The sequence below is a fragment of the Notechis scutatus genome, chromosome Z, assembly GCF_049901735.1.
Source record: "Notechis scutatus isolate UNSWTSFEM ecotype Mainland chromosome Z, rNotScu1.2, whole genome shotgun sequence".
In the NCBI taxonomy this organism is placed as follows: Eukaryota; Metazoa; Chordata; class Lepidosauria; order Squamata; family Elapidae; genus Notechis; species Notechis scutatus.
The window spans coordinates 99853863-99881538 of NC_142025.1; the positions used below are offsets into that span (position 1 = coordinate 99853863).

Genomic DNA, 27676 nt, shown 5'->3' on the forward strand with positions numbered 1-27676 from the left:
ATGTATTTTCCAAAGCACCAGAAGGCAAACAAGAAGCAATGAATGGAAACTGAGCAAAGAGAGAAGCAACCTAAAACTAAGGAGAAACTTACTGATTGTGAGAACAATTAACTGGTTGGCCTGCTTGTTTCCAAAAGCTCTGGGTGCTCAATCCTTGGAAGTTTTTAAGAAAAGACTGGACAAGCCATTTCTCTGAAATGGTATAGGGTTCCCCCCAAGGTCCCTTCTAAGTGTTATTCTGTTATTCTGACACCTTTCCCAGGACCTCTACTCAGAGTTTGGCATCCTCAGTTTTTCTGCCTGAGCAGAAGGTTGGACTAGAAGACCTCCATAGTCCCTTTCAACTCTGTTAAACATACATGTATTTATGCTCTGGACTATAGACATATAAACTCTGAAAAATACCTGGGCATAAGAAAGGCAGTAAAATCATTCTAGGTATAGGGACAGTGTAAAATATTAATATATGATAAATAATGGAACAATAGCACAGATGTTTTCTTTTTCTCTCTCCCCCTTCCTTCCTATTTCTCTTTCTTTCTTTCTTTCTCTTTCTTTCTTTCTTTCTTTCTTTCTTTCTTTCTTTCTTTCTTTCTTTCTTTCTTTCTTTCTTTCTTTCTTTCTTTCTTTCTTTTTCTTTCTTCCTATTTGTTTTTCTTTCTCTCTCTCTCTCTCTCTCTCTTTCTCTTTTATTTCTTTCTCTCCCTTCCTCTTTCTTTTTTCCTATTACTTTTTATTTTCTTTTTTCTTTCTTCCTCTTTCTTTCTTTGTCTCTTTCATGCTCTTTCTTTCTTGCCCTCCCTCCCTTCCTTTCTTGTCTCTCTCTATCTCTCTCACACACACCAAACTCTCTCTTGTGACACACACACACCTGGTCTGGGAAGAACTGATCTGGCAGGCTCCAGAACAGCAGGCAGTGGGAGAATGAAGAAAGCAGCAGCCCCGGAACATCCATCCACCCTCCCTTTCAGAGCATCATGTCAGTGGCGGTGGCACGGCTGCAGGAAGGGGCCCCAGGAATTCCCGCCCTCCCTTTCGGGGCAACTCCACCGCCCCTCTCAGCCCCAGCACAGCAGAGAAAGTGAATGGCCATGGCATGCTCCAGCCACCACCATCACCGCATCACCCTGAGGGTTGTCTGCCAGCTAGGTTGGCCCGGAAACAGTGCCCCACCTTGCCCTCCTCCCGCCTGACTGCCAGCTTCTTGACATGAGCAGAGGCTGCTGGTTGGAGCGAGGGGAACCACAGTGCTGGGCTCTAGCAGCGGCGAGTGTCAAGGGCATAGCTAGAATTGGAATAAAAGACTGTGCGGCTGTGGCGGAAAGAACCAGGGCAACACCCAGCAGCTTCTATGAGAAGGCACGAGCGAGGCAGCGGCTGCTCTCACATCAAGAAGTTCTGGTTCTTTCCGCCAGAGATGTGCAGCCTTTTCTTCCAATTCTAGCTATGCCCTTGGCACTTGCCACCGCGGGAGCCCAGCACTGTGGTTCCCTTCACTCCAACCAGAAGCTTCTGCTCGTGTCAAGAAGCTGGTGGCCAGCCAGGAGGAGGCCCAGGATGGGCGCAAAGTGTGGAAGGCCTGGCACAAGGCCTCGGGGCAGTGGGGGGAGGCCTGGCAAGACCCCAGGTGGTGTGGGGAGGTCCAGCAAGGCCCTGGGGGGAGGTGGCGGGAGGCCTGGCAAGGCCTTGGGTAGTGGTGGGAGGCTTGGCAAGGCCCTGGGTGGTGGTGGGAGGCCCAGCAAGGAGAGGGGCTATTGAGACTTGCAGGCTTACCTGTGAGCAGGCAGATCAGGGCTGCTCAGTTGGGGCTCAGGTACCATGTGGGGAAGATAGGTTAGAAAGGCAAGCCACGAGGACCCAGCATGCCACATAGGAGGGGAGGAGTGACTGGGCGGGGCAAGCGGCAGGCGAGTGGTGCGAGCAAGCATTAGGTGGGTGGGGCAAGTGAGCAAGCAGCAACTGGGTGACCAGGTCGGGGGCATGGCCAGCCAGAAGTTACTACCGGTTCGGCGACCCATGCCAAATTGCTGCTACCGGTTCTCCTGAGAACCAGTTGAATACCACCTCTGGTCCATTCTCTAGTGATATCAGTCCTAAAGCACAGATAATTCTTGGTTTACAACTAATCACTTAGCAACTGTTTGAAATTACATCTGATTCAAAAAAAGGAGATTTATGATTTGGATTCAAGGTTCTGATGGATTGGACTCATCTGTGATCACATGATCAAAATTTGGGCACTTATGATCACAGCCACATTTACAGATATTTTTAACATCTGGTGGTCACATGATCATGTTTTACAGCAGTTTTGCTCAAAAACAGCATTTACTTTTGTTTTTGGCAAAATTGTGCCCATAGCAACAATTAGTTTGCTTGGGTATGACTGATATTACCACCAGACTATATGATATGGATTTTGCATTAATTGCATTTTTTGATCCTGTATTTCTAAATCTAACTCAAAATATTAGTGTTATCCTTTAAAATTCTACATTGGAGTACAAACATTCAGCCTGGAACAAAAGCACTGATTGGCATCCATGATTATGATGATAATGCTATCCATTCAGTCTCGTCCGACTTTTGGCAAATCTGTGAGACAGGTCAAATCTTCCAAACTTGCACTGCTTCTTTGAGTTTTTTTATGTTCTGGCTAGTTTCAGGTTTGATGGTGTTCAGCCACCATGTTCTTTTATGACTGGGTTTCCTTTTAATTGGCATCTATAGAAGCCTCCAAGAATGAATCATGTCAGAAATAGAGGATGGCCATAGTTTGGTCTTGCGGGGGATTGTTTTAAAGAAGAAATGATCTTAAACCTTTTTGTTGCTTAATGCACACATTTCAATTATTTGAAGTTACCTGTACATTAAGATCAGCTTGGGAAACTCTTCTTTTATAACAGACAATAAAATAAATTAGGCTGGTTGGTAATGAGGCTCTCTTGGTAAGAGGTCCTTAGTTATGGACTTCACTTTCAATTGAACCAGATATGGCCCATCGCATAAGGCCTTTGAATTATAGAAGAACCTTGCAAAATAATATTTGTGCAATTGTTATGCTAACTAAATGAATAGAAAAGCAAGAGGCAACTGCTACTATGTTATAATTTCTCTCTTAGCTGGGCATGTCAAGAACAAATTCCTTCACAATGTGATATTTCACTTCATAATAAAACATCACTATGGGAATTTGAGTGCAACACATCTGAAGTAGTTGGTTTAAATTGCTTTTATCAGATTTGGGCTGACCTGTGGTTCTCTTTATGCCAAAAGGCAGGAACAAATCAAAATAACAGCAGCAGCAAATGGAGGAGGGCAACAGCTGGAAAAGTGAGAGGTGGTGATAGTCCTTCTTTCCTTGGATCTTTACAAAAACATGCCCTCTCTTAGTTGTGATGGAGAGAGCTGATTTTTAACTATCTATCGTAAGATTCAATTTCCTGCTTTAGATTCTATTTGCAAAGATGAGGATTATTGTGGTCCTTGTCTTTCACTTCAGGCAGTAGAAAATGTCTGAAGTTAGCGGTGACTGCCTCTTTTGTTCTACTTCCTTTAGTTATTCTGTCTTCTGCTCACTAGCATACTTCCTTTGGGAGCTGGGAAACTTGGATTGAATAGACATGGATAAGATTGTTTTGTGTGTTTGTGAATTAGGGAGCGACGGTTGGTATTACAGTGAAAAAGTCTGCACAAACGTATGTGCCCACAAGAGGCTTATAGACAGACAGTAATATTTGCCTGAGTCTGAATGATCACCAGGGGTGTTTGGCTGCAGACGCTTACAATAATCTCTTAGCTTTCACAATAGTTTGTGTATCCCTATGGAGTCAGAAGGAAGAGGCCCCCTTGTCATTTGTGCATCTCTCTGCTAGCCAAAGACTTATTACTGTCTCAAGCTGAAAAGTCAGTAGCACACCCCTTCCCATTGCGTATAACTCACTACCTACCACAATGCATGTTCCTCCCAGGAAGGAATGAGACCCTCCTATTTATTTCAGTGAAATGTAGAAAGGGATCACACATAAGAAAGTGAATTATAGAAGTGAATTTGCCAAATGACGCTTCCTTTTATGCTGGCCAAAATTCTTGCCCTATTTTTTTAAATGTTATTCTAATAAAACAGTTACATGAGGATAGACTCAACCAGTCAACACTACCAAGTTTATTTTCCAGAATGCCTCTGTATGAGTTCTACAGAAAAGACAGATGTTGGTGGCTACTGCAAAGACTTAGAAAGTGTTTACTTATTTTTACAATTGATTTATAATTTTCAGATTCCCTGCTTTCATAAAAAAAAGAGCTCATTTCAAGCCTTGATGGAAGCTGGAAGAAAAACAAATTGTCACTATTGTGTTCATTTTGACAGGCTTCCTCCTGCTTTTCAAAATCTTTACTAATGAATAAATAATGCTAGCAAAGATTGACATTTACACTGTCTGGAGGAGATCCTTTTTTCAGAAAAACCAAACCAAACCAAACTAGAAGTGATTGACCAATCCACATCATATCCTCTTATATCTTAAAATCCTCTGACAGTTAGCCAAGTTTAGAATACCACCTGATTCAAAGAGACCCCAATATATTCTGTACATACTAGGTAGCCTGAGTTCCTTATTAGTGAAATGTAAATATCAGAAATCAACAGTTCCTTGTATTAGTTCAACAATACCTTTTTAAAAACTACCCTGCCTTTGTAAGAATGTGAAGAAATTGGATCTGAAATCTGGAATCTCATTAATCAGACAACATGAGTTTAATATTGTCTAAATTAAATCCTTAAATCAGATCCATGTTCCAGACTTTTCTTACTGTCCAAAATAAATATATTTTTTTATAACATATACCAGTTAAAGAAATTGACTAGAAATACAAATGAAAATCTGTTCAGTTCAAAAAGAATGAACAATGTGGGTGAAAAGAGATTTCTGAAAGGCCATTCATAGTGACAATTATTTGACACATGGCAAGGAGAACCATATCAGCATTTTCTTTGTCATAAAGTGAGAATGAAATTCCAAACATTCTGAACCAAGGTAGTATCTACATGTAATAAAGTCCTTCAAGGTTTCAACATTTGTTCAAAAAGAGTAGGGAATTGTTTAAAATATAACTTCCTTGACTCTGCAGGATGATTAGTATTCTATCCAGCTTTCCCTACCAAACTCTTCAAAATTTATTGGGATCTGCCATGTTATAAACGTGATCCTAAATCACAGAGAAATATAGAGATTGGTTCCTTCTAACCAGATCTTTGTCAGCTGTTTCTCCTCAAAAACCAAAGAACCACTTTTTGGTATATTTACCACTGTACAAAATTAGTTACTGTGTTAGGAAGATTGATGGATTTGCATTTGAAAAAATGCTAGAAAGGAACCAGAATTTGCAAGAGTGGAAAGATGGTTTCCAGCTATCTGTATTATATGTATTTTTCTCTTAGACTCTTAACATTGCACCTCTATTTTGTTTGGGTTTTGTGGTGCTTTTGCTGGGAGAGCTTCTTCAAATGTTATTAATTTCTAGGAATGCATGAATTGCTGTGTTTTATTTTTCTCTCACATTTCAGATGCATAAAACTCAAATTATTATTCTTCCATTTATAAAGCAATATTGGCAATTGCCTAGAGTGAGAGAAAAAGAGCAATCAGCATGGGTCATTTTTGGTAGATTCTCAGCATTAGTTAGGAACAAATGATTTTCCCTGTCCAACCTTATTTTTCCCACTACTTTTGTTTTGCTTCTAATGCTTAGCATGAAGTTTTAAATGCATAACTGAAATGGATGGGCCATATAACTTAATTGAACAAGTCCAGCTTATTTCAATTTTGTTTCTTTGGGTTATTAGGTGGTTATCCTAATAGTTTGAAATTATTAAAATAACCGTAAAACTGAGGGTAAAACATCTACTGCTGATTCTTGATTGTTTTTAATACTAATGAAACTTTTGAGAGAATTCTATGGGTATAATAATCCTTGACTTATGACCACAATTGAGCCCAAAATTTCTGTTGCTAAGCAAGATGTTAAGTGAGTTTTCCCCATTTTATTATTTTTCTTGCCATTGTTGTTAAGAGAATCACTACAATTGTTAAATTAGTAAAATGGCTGTTAAGTGAATTTATCTTTCCCATTGACTTTGCTTGTCAGAAGGTTGCAAAAGGGGAATCACATGACCCCTGGTTACTGCCACCATCATAAATACATGCCAGTTGCCAAGCATCCAAATTTTGATATTGAGGATGCTGCAATGGTTGTTAAGTATGAAAAATGATCATAACTCACTTTTTTCAGTGCAGTTGTAACTTTGAACCATCACTAAATGAAGGGTTGTAAGTCAATGACACCTGTAACATGTAAAGACAAACACCCAGTTAAAAAACTGGCAGCTGTGATTTCACATGTTGTGTAAACAAAGCTACTACCAGTAGCAATAGGCGCCTTGGGTGCAATACAAAAACAACTGGAGCATCATTTGAATATCATTGGCATTGATAAAATCATTAACAGTCAAGTGCAAAAGGAGTTTTACTTGGAACAGATTGCATCCTGCTATAGCACCAACAAAGAATAACACCTGCCTATCTCAGGTTCTTGGAAAGGACTCAATAGCCATACAAAAATGCCAAATCCTTCTACACATTTGGCTCACTATACGATCAACAACAACAACAATAGATAACTATGGATATCTAGAAAATAAGGACTTGCTGCCTGTAGAACAGAAAGGGTGCTGCAAAAATTAAGAGGAACCAACTGATGATTGATAAATTGATTTTGAAGAATTCAAAGAAAAGACAAACAAATTTCTTCATGGCCTGAATTGATTATAAGGAAGCATTTGATTCTGTTCCACACAGCTAGGATGAGAAATGCTTAGACATTTTTGGAATTAGCAGCAATATCCAGAAATTCCTGAAGACTTCCACAAAGCTAAGGCAAACTAAGCTGATGGCCTGATGAGGAATCTTACATTGTCACCTCTACTATTTGTACTTTCGATGGCACCGCTAACAAGCATTTTGAACAAAACAAACTGTGGCTGTGAACTGGCTTAAAAAGGGTTGTAAATTTCCCATTTATTCTACATGGATGATTTAAACTGGGAAAAGAAAAGTTGAATTGAGCTCACTGTTGAGGAGTTTAGCAAAGACATTGAAATGCAATTTGGCATTAACAAATGTGACAACAATAGCTGTTAAGATAGGAAAAATTGTGGAAGATGATGGATTTGAACTTGATAATGAAAAGCTGAACACTGGAAGAGGAGTACAAGTACTTAGGAGTTTTGGAAGTTTCTGAACTGTTGCACAACCAAGTCAAAGAAGCTACTTCAACAAAATACATAAAGCGTTCTGGGAAAATCTTGAGATCAAAGCTGAATGGAGGAAATATCACAAAGGCAATTAACACTTGGGCAGTGCCTGTAACAATACTCAGCTGGAATAATTGATTGGACTCATCTAGAACTTGATAATTTGGATAGAAAGACAAGAAAACTAATGACAATACACCATGCTCTGCACCCAAAAAATGATGATTGAGTTCAGAGGTTGCAAATGCTCTTGGTCTGAAAATGGACAGTTAAGCACTCAAAATCTTAGTCAATATATGCCAGCTTCATTTTTTCTCCTTCCTGAATTTTTAATAATCTTAAATTCTATTCATGAAGAAATTAGATAAAAGTTGGTAGATTCTGATGAAAAACTGAACAAAACAAAATGCTTATTCTTCACTAACCATGTTGTTTCTTGCAATCTTCACATTTCCTTCTAGTCACTTAAGTGCTAAATCTCAGGAGAAAAATGGTTGATGATCAGTGTTTTCTAATTGATGCATTTTAGATAGATAAAACATCTAGAAGGTTCCAAGGTTCAGGGAGATAGGATGTGTGTCTAAATGTATTATGTGTATGCAAACTCATTTGATTCACTGCAGCTACCAATCTACATTTTCAGTTATTGAAAACACAGAAAAATTAGAACTTTTCAGTTTTCATATTTTTCACTAATGGTTTACCATTGATTCTCTTTTTAAACAACACTATATTTTACAAGAAGTTTGATCCCTGAGTTTTGTTGAATCAGTAGGCGAGATGGCTCAGTAGATCACTTTCAGAACACCACAGTTAGGTGAAGGCAATATTACTTGGTCTTTATATCCTTATAAATATATGAATAAACAAAAATATCGAGGACATGCAGCAAAGCTGGAGCTTGCAAATTACCCCTTGTTGAGTGAAAACCTCAGGAGGTGTTCAGTGCTACTGACCAGTAATGCTAGTTTATTACAGACTTACCAATTTCATACAGATTAAGCAACACAGGAATAGAGAAACAGGCAAACATGAAGAAGAAACTTCCATATGCAATTCATTTTTAAATGCCTCACTAGAAACTTTGAATGAAACATCAAAGTGACAAATGTAAATGATCAGACATTGTTAATTCTGAGAGCTTCAAAGGAGCTATGTGAGGTTTTTGCCATTTTCAGCACCTTTCACTAGAAAAGAGCTGATGCACTGTGAAAATTGATGTCTTCGTCCGGGAATCTTAATAAATATATGCACAACTGACCCCCACCTCCTACCCCAGCCCTGTTACTGCATTTGTTCTTTGACCTTGAAGAACACTTCCGAGTGTTAATCAGCAGGTCTTTTCAGCTGCAAGGAGGTAGACTGAAATTGCATTTACCAGAACCACACATGTTAATGCATCTGAGAGTAAAATGGACTTGCAGCGACTCTGAGGCTTTGACCACTATCTCTCTGAAAGAATTGGATAAGGATCCTGTTGATTTTCTGGAAATCCAACAAGGAAATTATATTCTGATGATAGAGGAACTCTGAGAAAAGAGAAAAAGGATAATGAGAGTACAATCCTTACAGGAAAAAAAACAAAAACCCTGCAGCTCCATAACCATAATTATGTTTATACTTATACCTATTATCTTGTAAGCGATTGACAAATCAAATAAATACATAAATAAATTTGGGGAGGTTGAGAACCACAGAGCTAGTGGATAATTACAAATCATCTTGAATTTTTCATTTAGAAACCATGAATCAGGTCAGCTCATTTCAGAATCTAAAAAATCAAATTCTGCACAATATCTATATCTAACAGCTCCACAGCAGGGGTGAAATTCAACCACTTTAGCTTGGCTCGGGAGAGGTGGTAGGGACGATTTGTATCGGTAAATTGCTGGTTGCTATTACTAGTATACCAAGCCACGCCCAGAACCACGCTCACAGAGCCAGTGGGGAAAAATTTTGAATTTCACCCCTGCTCCATAGCCATAAGAGCTCTTATCTAGCAACATTATAATCCAACTGAAAGTGTTGTTCTTACCCCTCCTCTCTTCTGCTCTTTGAAATCTCTTCCCTATTTCCGGTTTCTTGTTACAACTGTTGGGAGAAACTGCTGCCATCTGGACTGGCCCTTATTTATCAGCCTGGACTCTGTATCATAAATGTTAGACCTTCTAGAGAAGAGGAGGAAAGATGCCAGAGGTTAATGTTTTTGTAAAGAATGAATTAGTAGATATGTTGTTAAATCTAACCACATACAATTAAGCTAACATTCACCCCTGCCTGCCCAAATAGCATGTTTGCCTTAGTGCAGGATACAAAATAATGCCTCCGTTAATCTTCTCCAAAGAGGCAAAGACGGGAATTGTCTCTTTCCCAGTATCTCAGCAGAGTGAAAACTAATCTTCCCCATTAATAACCCAACAGAGTACAAACCAACTGATAAAACAAATGCAGAGCAATTGTGCAAAACAAAGTCAGACATGCCTGTAAGGAGGATGGGGAACATTTAAATGCCTCTTTGGAGTCACTTTCTGCTATTAATGATGTCTTGAAATGGAAAAAAAATTCTCTGAAATATAGTTTTTTCTTTCTTTTTGCTTGTATGTGTAGCATCCCAGACTGAAGTTGTTTTACTAGCAGGCAGCAAGCTTTTGTGACACTCTATAGAGAAGAAAAACAGGAGACTGAATTGTGGACCAATATAATTGAAATTATCTGGATGAATGGGTCAGGAAGAATGTCTGTATAGATAACTTGGCTGCCAATAGTAAAGTATGGTTACAATTCAGCATTCTTACACTTATCTTTGTCTTTTAATTATCTTCCTTTAGCCCACCTAGCTCATAATAGTCACTAATATAGACCTTTGTGATCAACTTTAATATATTTCTGATCACGTGATGTTAGGAAACAAATGGGATGAGTTTTATACTTAGGCAGCTTTCTTAAAAATATTTGTTATTCATTGTTGGAAGTAAGGTACTGATTGTTAGCAGCTTTTGGACAGATGTAGCAGATCTTTTGATAAACTAACCACTAATGACAAATAAACCTGCCTGCCCTTTTAGATTATAGGCCATTTTTATTAATTTGGCTGGCCACACCAGAAGTTTCGGTAACTGAATTATGGACTGCAAGTGCTTCTAAAATAATAAATACAAAATACATTGCCAAGAGGAGGAAAAAGGAATTACGAACATTTCTACTAATCTTTTAAGGAGACTTGGACAACTCTTCCAGTAAGCCTGTGCCTTTTGGAAATTAGAATATATTACTTTTTCCAACTCTGCTCCTTACTTACTTATATTTATAGAAACTCATTCAAGATAACCTAATATGTTCATTCTGAGGACTCTGGGATTGACAGCCCACCTTTCAAGGCAGAAAGAATGCAGAGAAAACGAAGGGCAGCATATGAGAAGATGGAGGATGGTCCTGAAGCTGAGTGGGTGGTTACCATGGGGACCATATTTCTGAATGGCAGTTCAGGTTGTTTGGCTGTCTCACTTCATTTCCTTTTGCCTCCTTGACATCTTTTGGGGACTATATTCTTCATCAGTGCCAACAAACAGAGCCTGGAGGCTCCTGTAACTGAATCTGCAAAATGCAGCGTGTCAGAAGCAGTGCCTTTTCAAAGGCCAGACTGGGACTGATGAGAAAGAACAAGGTGTTCTGCTTAGGGGCATTGGTGTTCCAGTGTGGGACATCAATCTATTATATTGATTAGAGCTTTAGTGCTGCCAAGCTGATGAAAGAGGAAGCCTAAAGAAGAGAAGGGGAAATGCAGCTGGACAGATGGGCAAGGAGAAGGCTGTCTGATGGAGGAAAAGGAAAAAGGAGCTAAGGTTACAAATCATCATGTTTCTATGAAAATGGCAAAAGTCCCCAGTGCACGCAACACAAAATCAATTCTGTTTTGCTGATATAATCCAGTTTCAAGGTAATTTCTCCAGAAAATGATCATAAGTTAGGGTTGGATAGATGGTGGGGGAAAGCAACATTTTCTAAGTGATAGATTATTATTCATAATAATCATCTTTGGACAGATGATTTATATAGTCTCAAATCTTGGAACAAGAGATTTACCCTCAGTCTTAAATGCACTTGCGTTCAGATAACCAGTAGCAATTTTGATGTAATCTTAACCTCTGGGGAATAAAATGTTGAGAAAGATCTGAGTGAAAAATGTTTATATTCTTAAAATCTAAATGGATCTCGCCTATTGATTGAACAGATTATGTGTTGGATAAGAGCAGGAAAAACCAGATTACATCCACCTTTGGCTATGAAGCCTGAGTGATCAGAGGATGATCATTCTCTTTTAATCACAGATACCATAAATTACCTTGATTGTGTGGAAAAATAGGAGGGAGGGGTTGTAATGCATACTGCCATGTGCTCATGGAGGAAAGGTAGGATATGAATGATAATATGCTTATTTATAACTGTTCTAGCAGCCTTGCTGTGCAAAATAGGAATTTAGTGCTGCCATCTGGGCTGCACTAAATTCCACCAGCATTAATTCCAATTTTATAGATTCTCCAGCTCTTTCTTCTCCTAAGCCAGCTTCCAAAACTTTGGCCCTAGAAGAAGCCCAAGCCTATATGACTATATTTCATGGGAGGATTCACACCTTCCCCTTTGATGCTACATAGTGATAAAGGAGATTATTTCCTATGATTTGTTTCTACTGATCCTAGTGAATGATTCCCACAACTTCCTGGTAGCTTAAGATTTCTAGTTTAAAACATAGCTGCAGCTGTATATTCATCTACCTGATAAAATCAAATGAGATACTGAGTAGATATTTATTAGCTCCTATGGTTGGGGAGTACCTTTTTATTTTTTTAAGCCTTTGGAAATCCCAGTTTTCTTCTTCAGCTTTTCTCCATTCCTGTTCATTCCTGCTATTTCTTTGCTGCTCTATTCAAATATGATTCCAAGAGAGCATCTTAATCAAACTTCTTAATTTAGAACTGGGATACTAAATTAAATATACTTAATTTATACTTTAATGAACTAAGGATCTTTTTCCTCATTCCTAACTGATTTTCATAAGACGTGAATAAATTACTAGTAGTAATTTATTTCTACTCATGTTGAAAATTAACTTGAAACTCTGGGAACTTTTTGTTGGGAATCATGAGGAACTGAAAGAATAGCAAAGAAATATTGAAGTGTTGCTGACCGATGCCTTCCAGTATCCCTGTTCCATTTCAGCATTTCCCACAAGATAGAGAGAGAGAAAGAGAGAGAGAGGGAGAGAGATGGCATCTTATTACCTAGTATTATGTCAACTTGCCTGGGCCCCAAAAGCAAATGTAGAAACTAAGTACAAGTGAAAACTCCAAAGAATAATCAGCTGAGAAAAAGATAAAAGCTAGTAGAAAACCTGAGTCAAATCTCTTTATAAAAAAGAATACTCAGTGTGACTTAGAGAATTTATCTTCCTCCAGAGACAATCTCATTCTGCTAGAAAAAAAGTGAGTGCCAGTTTGTTTTATGAATGTGAGGAAATCCTACTTCAAAAAATTCATTGCATGAATTAAAGGAAAATGACTGTGACCGGTCCCTCCAGGTAATGTAAATTAATCCTGGAAAAAGTCAGTGTTGAGGAGGAAATTTATCTTAGGTATAGGCTTTTCAGAGACACTCCATTTTGTCTTATCTTGAGGGAATTGTGTATTTTTCTCTGAGACTGCCTGGAAAGGAATAAAGGAAAACCAGGAACGGGTGGATCAAGTGAAATTGGATCAGCCAAGCTAATTACAGTGTAATTTCTCATTTATATTATGGATTGAAAATCAGTTTACATGACATTAGTCTGGAGATTGGGCTGGGTTTGTGAGTGATCCTGTGCCTGAGGGAGTACCTAATCAGTGATCATAATTGATATTAATCTCTAGTTTATTTTTATTCTGTAGCTCTTGTAACATAAGATGCAAATTTAAACATCTAATAAACCAAGGTTGGTCAGTTTGGGAAACATCTATGTTTTAGCACATACCTTCCCACTAGTTCAGGGTAGTGATAGAAGAGAATTTCAATTTTCTCCTCCCTGGTGAGTCAGTGACAGAGAGGATTTGTCTGGTTGCTGATGGAGTAAACCTAGTTGACTTTCCTTAGCTCTGGAGAAATTACAGTAGAATTCAAGAAGGAGAGTTTGAAGACCTCTCATAGGAAGTAATGGGATCCAAGTTACTGTATGTGTGGGCATCTCTTTATATTTTCTCTTATCTTTAGGAAAATTTGCATTCATTTTATCTGTTTTCATCAAATGATTTTTTTAAGTAAAAGTGTTTACGACCTAGTGATTTCTTTAGAATTATACCCAACTATCTAGATTTTTTTTTAGGAAAGCAAAGTTAATTGGCACGGGGCAATAGAAATGCTCTGTGCAATCTGAAAGGGACTAGTTTGGAGAATAAAGAGCATCATCTTCAATTTAGCTTCTGATTAACTATTTTTCTGCAACCTTCTAGACTCCCCATAGCAATCCTTTTGTGACTGGGTAGCCTCCTTGTGACAACCATGTTGTGAGACTACATAACATGACCTCAACATTCTAAATGTGCTGGCAACTAGATCAAAACATTTGGAGATCGATGCCTTCCTCCACATCTACAGTTCTGAAAAGCTCAAGATTGTTCTGAAATGGACACTTTCTGTCCACCCCGGTGAAATATTCAGTGAAATGTTTATCTGGTTTGTTCAGAATGTTCTGAACACTCCTTCTCCAAAGAAGTAGTAAAATACAAGTAAAATAACAAGTAAAATAACAAGTAAAAAAAAAAAGACTGGCATCATTCAATCACAAATTTGCCAGTGATAAAAGGCAAAAGGATTGGTGCTAGGTAAGAGCATGGTAATTATTTTTGTAAAATCATATCCATTATTCTGTGTTTGTAGCTGAAGTCTGCAAGACTCTCTAGACTCCTTAGTGGTAAATAGAAGAAAAATGAGGAGCTACGGGCAAGATTGGATTAAATTACCAACAGCACAAGAAGATGTTGTTGAGCCTATAAAAGCTCATCTGAGTCACAAACAAGGTGAGGGCTTTTCAATGTTCTTATTACCAAGGAAGAGACCTTATGTTCTTGTCCCTATTAGGTAAGTAATATAGCATTTTATGGAGAACTCAAGACAGTGGATTTTTTCATAATAACTTTTTGTAATCTACATGCATGGAATTGCACATGTTTCTTTTCTACCCTGCTTCAATGACCTATCTAGATTGTTATTCCAAATGCCACTGCTCCAGATCCCTTGCAAAATTAGGGACTAAGTTATTAAGTTTTAGAAAACAATGTGTTCTGGTTTGTTTATGGACAGAAATAGCTAGCAAAGAGGTTACCAGGTGGGGAAGCACTCAGAGCAGCTGCAAAGCAATCAGGCTTGGGTGGAAGTCAAATTTGCCCTTACCAGAAATTGCCTGAAAGATGCAATACGGGCTACATATGATGGTTAATTGACTAGCTACTTCTTCAACAGCTCATTTCTATTCCAGCAACTTGCTTATGAATGTTATTGACTCACCCACTTACTACATGCTGCCCCAGTTCCAGCTTTGTCATTGATTTCTCATCTGTTTTTGAAGACAGGTCTTTGGAAACTTGCTGAGTACATAAAATCAAACAGACAAAAGGAAGTAATGATTACCCTCACCCTGAGGTTTCAGACTATGCAAACTCATGCTTCAGATCTTGGATAATTAATTCCCTTCACACTGTTCCAATTTCTCTTCTTTCTCCCTCTTTGCCATAATTTGCTAAGGTTCACATTAAGGATGGATAACATGAACGTCTACAGTTCTTTGTGACAGTTCTAGAGGAGAGATCTCCAACCCCCGGTCCATGGACCGGTATTGAGCTGCAGCATGCCAAAAACCAAGCTGTGCAAACAAGCAAAGCCCCTTCCATGAGATGCAGGTAGCATGCAAAGCCACACATCTTCTGGTTTGTGGAAAAGCCTCTCTCCATGGAACCAGTCCTGGTGCCCAAAAGGATGGGGGTCACTACTCTAGAGCCTTCTTCAGTCATGATGGTCAAAACTCAGCAGCACAATTTATGCCCCTTTTGAGATGGAAAATATGAAAAGGTATTGTAGATCCTAAAATAAGCTTAACATATAAAATCTTGTAAACCATCCAAATCACTAAACAATTTAAAAATAAAATAAAAAGTTGGTCTGACCCATATGTATATGTTTCCAAAAGTTGTTTGGATCTGCAAACCTCAGCTTATGAATCCTAATCAGGAAGGAAGCCATGTCTAGTTTTACATTTTCATCACTTAAATTACAGCTACAAGAATACAATGGAGTGTATCTCTGTAGTTCATTTGCTTGGATCCATTTCTTAGGCACAGGTTCTGCAAACATGTAGAACTGAATTAGTAAGTTTTAAAATGGGGGAAATATGCCACACTGTGCTGTTGTAGTCATGTGCATCAACAAACCCCTAAATGCCCATGCTGGTTGAAATATTTTCCAGCTGTCTACCTGCACTTGCTTTTATAATTTGGGCATTATTTGACTGCCAAGGCTATATTTTTAGCCCTGAGTTGCACCACTGGCTTGGGACATGAAGCTAGGGCAAGCCAGGCTCTGCAGCTTAATTATCAAATAGCCCTCACTTTCCTATGGCATAGTCTAAAGTCTAATGGATCTTGGGAAAATAAATATTCAGATCCATTCTGCCAGTGACAGGCACCCTTTATCAAGTGATCTCACTGGACTGGAAATGATATCTGAGAATTCACTAGCACCTATAGTAGCTGGAACCATTGTTGAGGTTTTGCAGGAATTGAGATAGTAGTCAGCAAGATAATTAAATATTTAGCATTTGAGTTAATTTGAAAATGGCTGCAAAGCACTCAGCAATCAGATGAAGGATATTAAGGTCCTCTGCTCCATCATTAGAAATGTCATAGAATTGTAATAAGGCTGTAAGATGATAAACCCTTATTATGAATACTTAATTGGTGTGGGGGGAAGAAATTGCAAGCTTACGTGCATGCTCTAAAGGATGGTTTTCAAAGCCACCAGCACAAGAGTGGAAAGGACAAAATGCAAACTAAAGTAGCATAGGTTCCTTTTATATAGCATTTTTGCTCTTTGAGTGGAATATTTCTCTCTACCAAGTTCCACCTTGCCAAAATCATTCACACTTCATAACACCTAGACTGCATGGTATAAAATATATTTCAAAGGTGGTTTTTGAAAATTATCCAGAGAATACAGTAGAGCAACATTTCTGAGGGCTAAACTGTTGGTCACCCTCTTTCCTCTCAAAGAGTAGCACTAGCTTTTTACCCAAAGTCCCTTTTATGGTGGCCACCCTATTTGACAATCTGGTGACTGACAGCAGGTGCAACCCATCTTACTTTGGTTATCAAGCACTGTAGGAAAGAATGGTTAGAAACACAGGATATATCTCAGCAGCGAAGTTTTTGCTAGAAAAGCGGTATACTTTTCTAGCAAAAGCACAGCAAAATCAACTTCATAGGAAGGCTACAAATATACTTTATTGATGGGTTATAATAACATAATTTTGCAAATCTGTTTGTGCCTTTCCTCCTTGATACTCCAGTCCAGAGAGTCAGGAAGGGGCCATCCTAAGTTCTTCTTAATACTAGTTTATCTGCTTTCAGCACTTAAGAAATACTTCTGTCCTTTTTTACTTACATAATATTATTTTCTGGGTCTCTACAAAAGAGAGGTAAGGAATTATTTGTGGTCGGCAATTGCTCTTCAAAGCCCTTCCAATAACATGGAACATTTTGGTTCACATTACAGCTTTCTGACACAACATACGAATGAATGCTGCTTACTTTTGGAGGTAGGATTTTGGGATATTTTATTTAAGAAAGCCTTTCTGAAGATTTAACTCTACTTTCACTCTCCAGAAACCAGCAGGAAATAATTTTGATTATGAGTAAGATAATACTAAGAATATTATCTGCTGTTAATGAAGTTGGCAAAGAGAATTGGGCTTTGATTAAAATTTGTCTAGCATTTTTCCATTTAATGCCAGATGTCTGGCAGTGCTAAGAGAGGCATTCCACACATGCTTGAAGCACATCTATCCAGTGTGAATAAAACCAAGGTACAGTAATATAATTATCTAAGAGAGCGATGCAAAAGCAAATATTTATTGTTGACAGAGTAATGATTAATTTTATAATGCATTCTTTGCATAGAAAAGAAAGGCTCAGTGGTTAAGACGCTGAGCTTGTTGACTGGAAAGCTGATAGCCTGGGTTTCAGACCTGAGCTAGCATCTTTGCCTAGCTCCTGCCCACTTAGCTGTTCAAAAGCATACAATGGTGAGTAGATAAATAGGTATCATTTTGGTAGGAAGGAAACAGCATTCCTCGTGAAGGTGGCCACATGACTACGGAAATGCTTTTGGACAGCACTGGCTCAATGGCCTTGAAATGGAGATGAGCACCACCCTATATATCGTGTTTTCCCAAAAATACAACTTACTCAGAAAGTAACTCCTAGCTTGATTTTTACATGTGCACCCAATATAAGCCCTACCCCCCAAATAAGCCCTAATTAAGACCTTGCCTGCTCCAGGGTGCACAGGTAAAAATTAACTTAGGGTGCGGAATGGGGTGGGTGGGGGTGGAGCTGCCCTACTACCTACCTTCGTATAGTTGCAGCCAGGCCTTGCCTACCTCGGCCCATTTCTTCTGCAGCCAGTAGGGCTTTCCTGAAGGAGTCTGTAGCTGATAACAGAGCTCCGGATCAATCCAGAGCTTTGTATCTGTTACAGAGGCCTTTCCTAAAGGTCTTTCCTGAAGGCCTCTGCAGTCGATAACAGAGCTCTGGATCGAAGAGACCTTCAGGAAAATCTTGCTGGCTGCAGAAGAAATGGGCTGAGGTGTGCGGGGCCTGGTTGCAACTATCCGAAGCCAAAGAAGTTCCTAATTTGATTATGCTAGATGGAATTGATGAGAGATGGAATCTAGAAACATCTGGCAGGTCAGGACTGAATTCCACATCTATATGGCTATGTCATGCTATGCTCTGAAGAAATTTAAATAGATTTTAGTGATGACTGTAATTTAAAAAGAGGATGCAACAGCATGAAACACTGCAGCTGTAGTGACTCGAGTTCTCCTTCCTGGTCCTTCAAAGCATATTCCCCTGTCAGAACAGAAGGAAGTGCTTGCTTTATGACTTCAACCTGAATAGTCCTTGCTGAACTCCAAACTTAGAGAGCACCTGGAATCTGGATGATTAACAGACATCATAGGACTGAACTACATGTTTGCCTTGACCTTTTAACATTTCCCCAAATTTTCACAGTTCCTGCCCATGTCAGAAAGGCTATTTTATGTTTTTTTATAAAGGAAATTAAACTTGATTTAAAGACAAAGGACCAAAGGCCACTGACCCCAAACTCAAGATGATGGATGAACAACATTGTGTCTATCTCAATGAATCTTATGGACTAGACACACTAATCGTTGCTGGAGGTATTCTAGCAGCAGGAGGTAAGCACGTGGATTGACACAGCTGTCCTAAGAAAGGAAGGTGACCTATGATTGAACGAAGCTCAGAATTAAGATTCCAGGAATAGGATTCCCATTCACAAATAGGAACCTGAACAATTGTTGTCAGCTTCAGAACTCAGAGTAAGCCTGATCTTAGCTATTTTGCAATGGTTTTATAGTAACACATGGAAAATCAATTGACTCCAGCAAAAACTCTTGTTTGTGCAGAGAACAGGAAAAAGTAAACAGGATATACTTGATCTAAAATCAATGGTTTCAGAATAGGTTTGTGGGTGGATGAGGCTCATACTTGAGCTCTGCTTTAATAGAGAAGGAAAGAATTGGAAGGAGTTTTTCGAAGTAGGCCTGCAACTTGTAATTTTGTTAGTTCTTCTTCATCTTTGCTCAGAATACATCTTTGATGGCCCCTTTATTTCCCCCATTGGGACACAAATCAGATTTGCATTGTGCCATTTAATCCTTAGGCAGATCATTGATTCTGTATTTGGCAGGAGGGCAGATAATTGGATAATATTTACATATTTCCCAATTCTAGGATTTCCATTGGCCTGGATTATACTACTACAAAGTGGATTGTATCAGTACATTTTTTTTTTTAGTTTAGCAAACAGTAAATAATATGGAGCTGAAGTAAATGAACTGGCAGCATGGCAATAAGATATAGAATAACTAAAAGCATTAGAGATTGAAGGTGAGTATATCTGGTCAATCATGGTTGATCTCAAAAAAAGTTAAGCAGGATCAAATTTGGCTACAGGTTAGATGGGAGACTAGTGAGAAATACCAGGGCTGACTGAGAGAAAATAAGTTGGAAGAAGGCAAGAGCAAATTATTTCATTATTACAGCCAAGAAAAAGAGCACAGAAATATTCTGTAGATAATGATTGGCTGTTGAATGACATTTGAACAAGGCTTTATTCTCTTTACTTTGTGAAAAAAGTGCTTAATTAAAATATGAAGGATCATCAAATATATATATTTGGGTTGGAGTTGAATCTTAATTTTAACAGTCCACTCCAACAATATTAACCTTTTTAATTTTAAATATCTTTGTATTATCTTAATAAGTGGATGAGTTGTTTTATTATTTTCCAAAGTTAGCAAAGACAGGAGCAAGCCCTTCTTGGCATTCCTTTAAAAAGGAAAAAAAATAATAATCATGGAAAGCTACTGTAGGCATCTCCTTCTTCCTTCATTCTTGTCTTATAAACTCTAATGTAAGGTTGTCTGCATGTCTCTCCATTTTTCTTTCTTCCCTCTGTAGTGTTTGAAGTTCATTTGCTTTGAACAATAGAAATCCTATTCTCTCAACAGCATAAGCAGATCAATCAGCTCATAAAATCCTCGCTAGTGAGAAGAAATTCAGTCAGGCCTTTGCATGTGGAATTCATCAATATTTTAAAGACAAAAATATTGATAACACAATCCACAAGCTGTTTGAGACCTATTTATGTGCTTTCTTATTTTGAACACAAGAACCTTAATTTGTTTAAAACCTCTTCCTCAATGTATTAGTGCCTCACTAAGCCTAGCTTGAATTTTTTCACAATATCTCCTGCAAGCAAAGATACTTGCATAGTACATTTTTCTCTAATTCAGTGCTTTTGCTGTCTGTCTACCCTTTTGATGGATCATGTTTTGTAAGCGTTGTTGCTTTGTGTTGTGTTGGCTCCTTGTAAAAAAAATCAAAGCTATGGCACGTTTGTTGCTCCTTTGGTCTGTCATTCTTCAGACTGAGATATCCGGTTGAAAGGACATTGTGTATAAAAAAAGCAAGAGAGGAAACCTTTAACCAAAAAAGGATTAACAAGTGAAATGGGAGGTGGCAGGGGGACATTAGCAGAAATTATAGGGTTGAGAATCCAGGGCTGTAATAGAAACCAGAATGCATTCTTTGACATTAATAGAAGTCAGACATTCTGCAAGGTTTGGGGAAGGGGGGAGAAATGTTCTGCCCCATTTAGCTCATTCAGAATTAAGAGGATCAGGATGACAATTACTAACGCATTTTTAAAAAATCTGCATGTGCTAGAATAAAATACTATACAGTTTCACATCTTGCAAAATTGCATTAAAAGCATAAAATTCTGTCCCCCCCCCCCAAAGTACAGTCTAGAGGAAGAGGTGTTAAACTATTAAGGAGAATCACTAAAAAAGAGAAATATTGATGTATTCCAATTGCAAACTTGCTTCCAAAATGTATGGTTTGTCCTCACATCAATAGTTGAAGGCCTGCCTGCCTACCTGCCTGCCTGCCTGTCTCTTAAATCTTCTCATAAGGTCAGTTCATGAAATGCCAAAAAGATAACCTGGCAATGTCAAGCTGAATTATGGAGTAAAATGCACTTTGGGTTTGTTACAGAATCTCCATACTTTTGCTATTAATGTTTTAAATTGGTTTACGGCTGCACATATTGTCAAAATTTAGGGCATGAAGGGCAATAAATCTCTTTTCTTCCAGAAACCGCAATACCTTGATATTACTCAATAAATTGATTTATTGCAGAATAGAAGGGAGATCTTCCAGATACAGAAATCAAATTCCATGATTTTGCTGTCTCTCTGTGTATGTGTGTGTGTTTATTCTTAAGCCTTTTCTTCCTGTCTTTTTAGGTCAATAGATTTCTGGCTCCTTGCCGTCCTTCCGGTCTGTGATCTTGAATGCACTTGATCAAATGTCTGGCCTGAGCACTACCGGTTCCCACTTCACCAACATCAGCCCTTACACAAACAGACACATTAAAAAAAACAAAAACCTGAAACACTTATTTACCATTAAAGCTCACTACTGCATGTATCAATTCTGTTTCTGATCCAGCTAATTTCCAAAATTGGACTTTAATTTGGAATGGGTACAAAGAATTCAATAACATAAAGCAGGAATGATGATATTTAGTTCTCTCTTTTGCATGCTTATTTCATTTATGCGAATAGGAAAGATATTTTGTAAACTTTAAATAAAACATGAAGTTTTCTTCAATAGTTAACCTTAGCAGAAGCCAGCCCTTTAGTAAAGCCAGGAGCATCATTCTAGCATAACAGGGTGAAGACTGGGTGAAGAAACCCATGAAGATAACAGATAAGAGTTAGTACAGCCTGCAGCAATATAGTGGATGAGGCAAGAGGCTCAGAAGAGTCCCTCCCCAGTTTCTTGGCTGTAAAGTAGAAGGGGGGGAGGGAGAGATGAGGTGGGGGAAGAATTATATTAAGATATTTGCATTAATGTTGGCCGCAAGGCTAAACTAGATAGGAAACACAATCAGATGAGCGAATTCTACTTTATTGTAAAGCTAAGTGGCAGAATCTTGCAAGTATGGAAGTGCAGTTTTCTCTTCTCTCCCCACCCCCAATCTCCTTTACAGCCTGAGAAAGTAGGGATGGTTCTGAATTTTTTGCCCCATCCATTCACTAGCTAGCTGTGGGATATGTTATCTATTATCTAATCATTCTCTTTGCAGTGTCTCTTCACCCAGTCTCCCAAGATCTTTCCCAAATGGCATCACATCAAAGCATAGCTGTACTTAAGTACTTGGGGATACATTTGACAGCAAGATGTAGTACATTAAAAGAGAATAATTATATTAAACTTAAACAGCAGATAGCGCTAGATCTGGCAAAATGGGAAAACTTACAGCTGTCACTAATAGGGAGAATTTCAACAATCAAGATGAATATATTACCCAGAATTTTATATTTGTTTCAAACAATTCCAATTAGGCTTGGAAAAGACTACTTTGAAGATTTAAATAAAATTGTGTTGAAATATATATGGCAAGGTAAGAAAGCGAGAATAAAGCTAAAACTTTTGCAAGATGCTAGAATTAGAGGAGGATTTGGTTTGCCTGATTGGGAGTTGTACTATCAAGCTACAAATCTGATGTGGGCTAAGGAATGGATAACACTAAGAAATACTAGATTGTTGACATTGGAAGGACATGATTTGTTGTTGGGGTGGCATACTTTTTTATGGTACAAAGGAACTAAAACACGGGTATTTTAGAAGATATTATATACGGGAGTCTCTGTGGTTAAACTGGGAGAAGATTAAAAGACAATGTTATTTGAAAATTCCAGTCTGGTTATCGACTATTGAAGCATTTTCGTATCCTATAATATACAAAAAGGAACAAACAGTTAGATATGGTGAAATAATGAATGAAAAGGGTGAACTTAAATCTATGCAAAAACTAGAGGAACAAGGTATAAAGATGAATTGGTTTTCATATGAGCAAATACATTCAAGGTATGATAAAGATTCTAAAACAGAAGGTTTCTATGATAAACTGACTGACTTAGATAAGATTTTGACAGGTACTGATGAAAAAGTGATTAAAATTGTATGGATATTTATTAGAAATTAAACTAGAAGAAGAACAAGTTAAAGAAACTATGATTGCTTGGGGGAAGAATTTTGGATATGGGATTGATTTAGAGAAATGGCAAAAATTGTGGTCTCAAAATTATAAAATGACAATGTCAACAGCATATAAAGAAAATTTGTATAAGATGTTTTACATGTGGCATTTTCCCCCAACAAGAATAGCAAGAATGTTTAAGAATAAATCCGAAAAATGTTGGAAATGTCATCAGACACCTGGCTCATATTACCATATGTGGTGGACTTGTGCGGATGCTAAAAAATACTGGACTAAAATCCACATGTGGTTGGAAAAAAGACAAAAAAACATATAGACTTGAAACCAGAGATATTTTTATTGGGAATTTTACCTGAAATATATAGTAAAGACATGAAATACCTGATTGTAAATGTATTAACAGCGGCTAGGATTGTATTTGCTAAAAACTGGAAAAATGAGAAAATACCATCACAGGAGGAAATCATTAAGAAAATATTGGAATGTGCTGAAATGAGTAGATTGACATTTGAAATTAGAGAACAAGATGATAAACAATTTTATAAAATTTGGGATCTTTTCTATCAATGGTTAGACAATAAAGTACAGTAATGAAATATGTAGGCTTTTAGAAAATAATAAATATATAAAGATGTACTTCTTTCTTATATCTACAAAATGATATTAGGATAGATTTGGGATGATAATATGAACTGTTATAAAATAAACTACCGTATATGCCGGCGTATAAGATGACCCGGCGTATAAGACGACCCCCCAACATTTCCACTCAAAATATAGTTTGTTATATACTCGCCCCCTCTTCCGCACGCCTTCCACTTTTGCACTTTTTTTTTTTTGAGGCACTTTTGTCTACTGTGGAAATGAATCCGTGAAGCTGAAAGGAGCAGCCAGCCTTCTCCCAGCTCCCAGGAAGCGAGGCTCGCACCGCCCGGGCTCCGCTGAGGTATCCGGCTGGGGCTGTCAGGAGTTGTTACCGCTGGCGTGGCTCCGCGCGGCTCCAGTCCGCGTTGCCTCGGGAAGGAAAGGCAAAAAGGAAGAGCCGTGGCGGCGCTTTGCAATAGCAGCAGCGGCTCCTGGTTTTGCCTTTTCCTTCCCGAGGCAACGCGGGACTGGAGCCGCGCGGAGCCGCGCCAGCGGTAACAACTCCTGACAGCCCCAGCCGGATACCTCAGCGGAGCTCGGGCGGTGCGAGCCTCGCTTCCTTGGGAGCTGGGAGAAGGCTGGCTGCTCCTTTCGGCTTCACAGGATTCGTTTCCACGGTGCGCAAAAGTGCCTCAGCCTCGGGCAGCCGCAGTGCTTCCCAATTACTATTTGCCGGCGTATAAGACGACCCGGCATATAAGACGACCCTCCCAATTGGAGGCATCTTTTTCAGGGCAAAAAAGTCATCTTATACGCCGGCAAATACGGTAAGTAAATTATGGTTATCTTGTAAAACATGAATGAATAAAAGTATAGTCAAATGATTGATTAATAATGATACTAAGGTATTTAATTTTTGATTGACAATATGAGATTATATGTAATGTAATTGTAATTGAAGACTACGAAATGGAAGCACAAAACAATTTGTAAACCAACCGGCACACTGTATGTACACCTATGGAAGATAGCTTGATGTTTTTATGTTTTGTTTGTTTATGTTTGTTTTTAAAAACCAATAAAAAATTTTTTTTAAAAAAAAAATATATATATATAAAAGCATAGCTGGATGAGACACATCAGCATTATGGAGATAGGAGCAAAACTGGAGCTTCAAGCCATTCCAGTGATACTATAAATAATTTTAAAAGGTCTCTTAGACTTCAAGAAGTTGAAGCTTTCTTTTGTAAAGAAGGATACATGGCTTGGTCACTATAAAAGAAGGTGAAGAAACTATGAAAAATCTCTTTGCAGGCCAAAGCCTGCTAAAATCAATCCATGGAAGGGAAATCCATTTTGTTCAATGAGGTCTCCATCATTTTCATCAGCTATGGTAGTTGTGAAGTTGAGCACCTATTTTAATCCAGGAAATCCTCCGTCACAAAACTTGTTGAAAGGAGATTGATTAACAAGCAATTTATTTCAGGGTTAAGTCAGATTCAGGATTTGTTTGTGAGTATTTATATATGTATACAATAGGGCAAGATTACAAAAAAATAGATTGTAAATACACAGTTTAAAAAGGATTCCCAGAAATCAATATGAATCATATCTAAATATACTAAAGTCAAATTATTTTAGAAAAAAGTTGTAAATAATATTTAAATTTGAATTACTGGTACTGACCAAATTCAATGTTAGTGGATTAAATTGTCTCTGTTTTTAACATATTAATTAGAAATTGATCAATCAAATATAAAACTGTTGGAGATAAATTCTTAGATTTCTTTTTCTATAACCCTTGTGCCTAATTCTTACCTACTGATTTATTTCATGTTTACATTTTAACCATGTTAGTAGCAAATAAATGCTAAGGCTCCAATCTGTTATACATTTCTAAAGAAGTAAGCCCCTCAAAAACCATTGCCTCTTACATTCCAAAAAACATGCACAGGTTTGTTCAATTACTACCAATTTCCTGGGAAGCAAGTCCTATATTTTGGGGGTGGGAGATGAGGGAGTGGGGTGCTAGCAGCATGATTTCAATCCCAGTGGAATATGCATTAGCCAAAATAACTGATTGTCATTTCATCTTCAAATACAAATAAATGTTAAATATTGTTCAGTATACATATGGTGGGGGGAAAGCTTTTTGACCTAGGCAGGCATGTAAGTCTGATTGTTTCCTGAAAGACAGAGGCCCCACCTGGCCTCTCAATGTGGGACAATACTCAAGGGTATATTTTGCCTCCCGAGTACAAGATAAAAGTCAGAGCCCTTTCCTACAGTTTTCTCTTGCTGGTTCTAAAAACTTCCTCCCATGAGAAGCACATCTGGCCTGCTCTATTGCAAGCTTTACAAGATTTGCCAAGTCTTTCCTTTTCAAAACAAACCTTTGATTTGCTGGAATGAAATAAGGTCGTTATTTGAAAGCTGCACCTGATTGTCAGTTTCTTGATTAAGTGGATTACATCCTTTTAATTGTGTAAGCTATTTTAATTAATTTTCTTTTAATGAGAGGTGGGGCATAGGAGAGCTAACTATACTAAAAAAAATAGTCATATTAATCTATAAGGAAAATAAAGTCCAGAAATGCAACTGGATAATGCTTTATAATAAAGGTAAATTTATTTAATCAAGTTCAATTTACATGGTTATAACCATGTGTTTTTCTTTGTTACAATATTGTAGGAGCAGAGCACAAACATTTTAAATAAAATTTCCTAATCAGAAAAGGGGCAACCAGACTTGTCAGCTACATTATTAAAGTTTTTTTCATTGTCTTCTTCCTGGAAGTTTTTTCAACTTCTCAGTTTTGCATATAAGTTTAGGACTGTAGAATTTTTAATCAGGATAGAGTTACAGCACATCAGCATTGTTATTGTTGTTATTTAAATGCATATGTTCTCCAAGTTGCCTGGTATTAACTCCCCTGATTTTCAATTTTATCACTGGGGGTATTCAATTCAATTGCTCTGTAGAATACGTGATCAAGGAAAAAAAAGATTATGGGCAGAATTAGAAACCTATAATATGACCCCTTCAATATTATTACATTATTTCAGGGGTTGGAATGCCATTTTTAAATAATGTTCCATCATACTTCCTGTAATAATGTGGAAAGACATATTGTAATGTTGAATCAAAACTACACTCTTGGATTATTCTGGTTTGAACATTGAAGCATCGTCTCCCCCCCCTCCCCCCCGTGTGTGTGTGTACATGGATAACTATGTGTATTAATTGTTCTTATCAGCTTATTTTCTATCAGTGTTTAAAAACAGATAACCTATTTCCAGAGGAATTTGGACTGTACAAAGTTTGACAGCATATTCAATTAAATATTTATTGATTCAATAATTTGGCTTAGATTCATTTGTAGTCTTCAGAACTCCTAAATTACTATCAGTTGTGACTATCAGTTGAAAGATTCTATCTATGATATTTTGTATTAAAAATCTATGATATTTTGTATAAAAAATTCACTTAAGGTTGATGTTGATTATTTGTAAAACTCTAGAATACAGTTGGAATACCCCACATTAACAAACAAATGGCTAAGGATGTTAAAGAATTTTAAGAATATTTCTTCTGACCTTAAGAAGAGAATAATTGAGCTTGGTAAATGAATTCTGCTGATAGTTACCTCTCAAAGAATACATTTCTCAAGTGCATTTGTTAGAAGAATAAGAAATATGGGGGTTTGCTATGTTAGATCGAATCTTTTCCAACAGGAAATAATTAATGAAATGATGGTAACAGGAAGAAGTGAAGGTCACTCGGAAAAAAATAACTGTGTTATCCTTCCATTCAGGATATCAAGGGGAGGAGGAATAGGGAGATTCAGATTGTATTCTGGATTTCAAAAAATCAGATTTGATG

General features: G+C 37.8%; 1 long non-coding RNA gene across 1 annotated transcript in view; it reads left to right on the forward strand.

The window, feature by feature from the left end:
• Nucleotides 1-27676, forward strand: part of LOC148129025 (uncharacterized) — a 172891-nt gene that overhangs the window by 144202 nt on the left and 1013 nt on the right. The window lies entirely within an intron of this gene.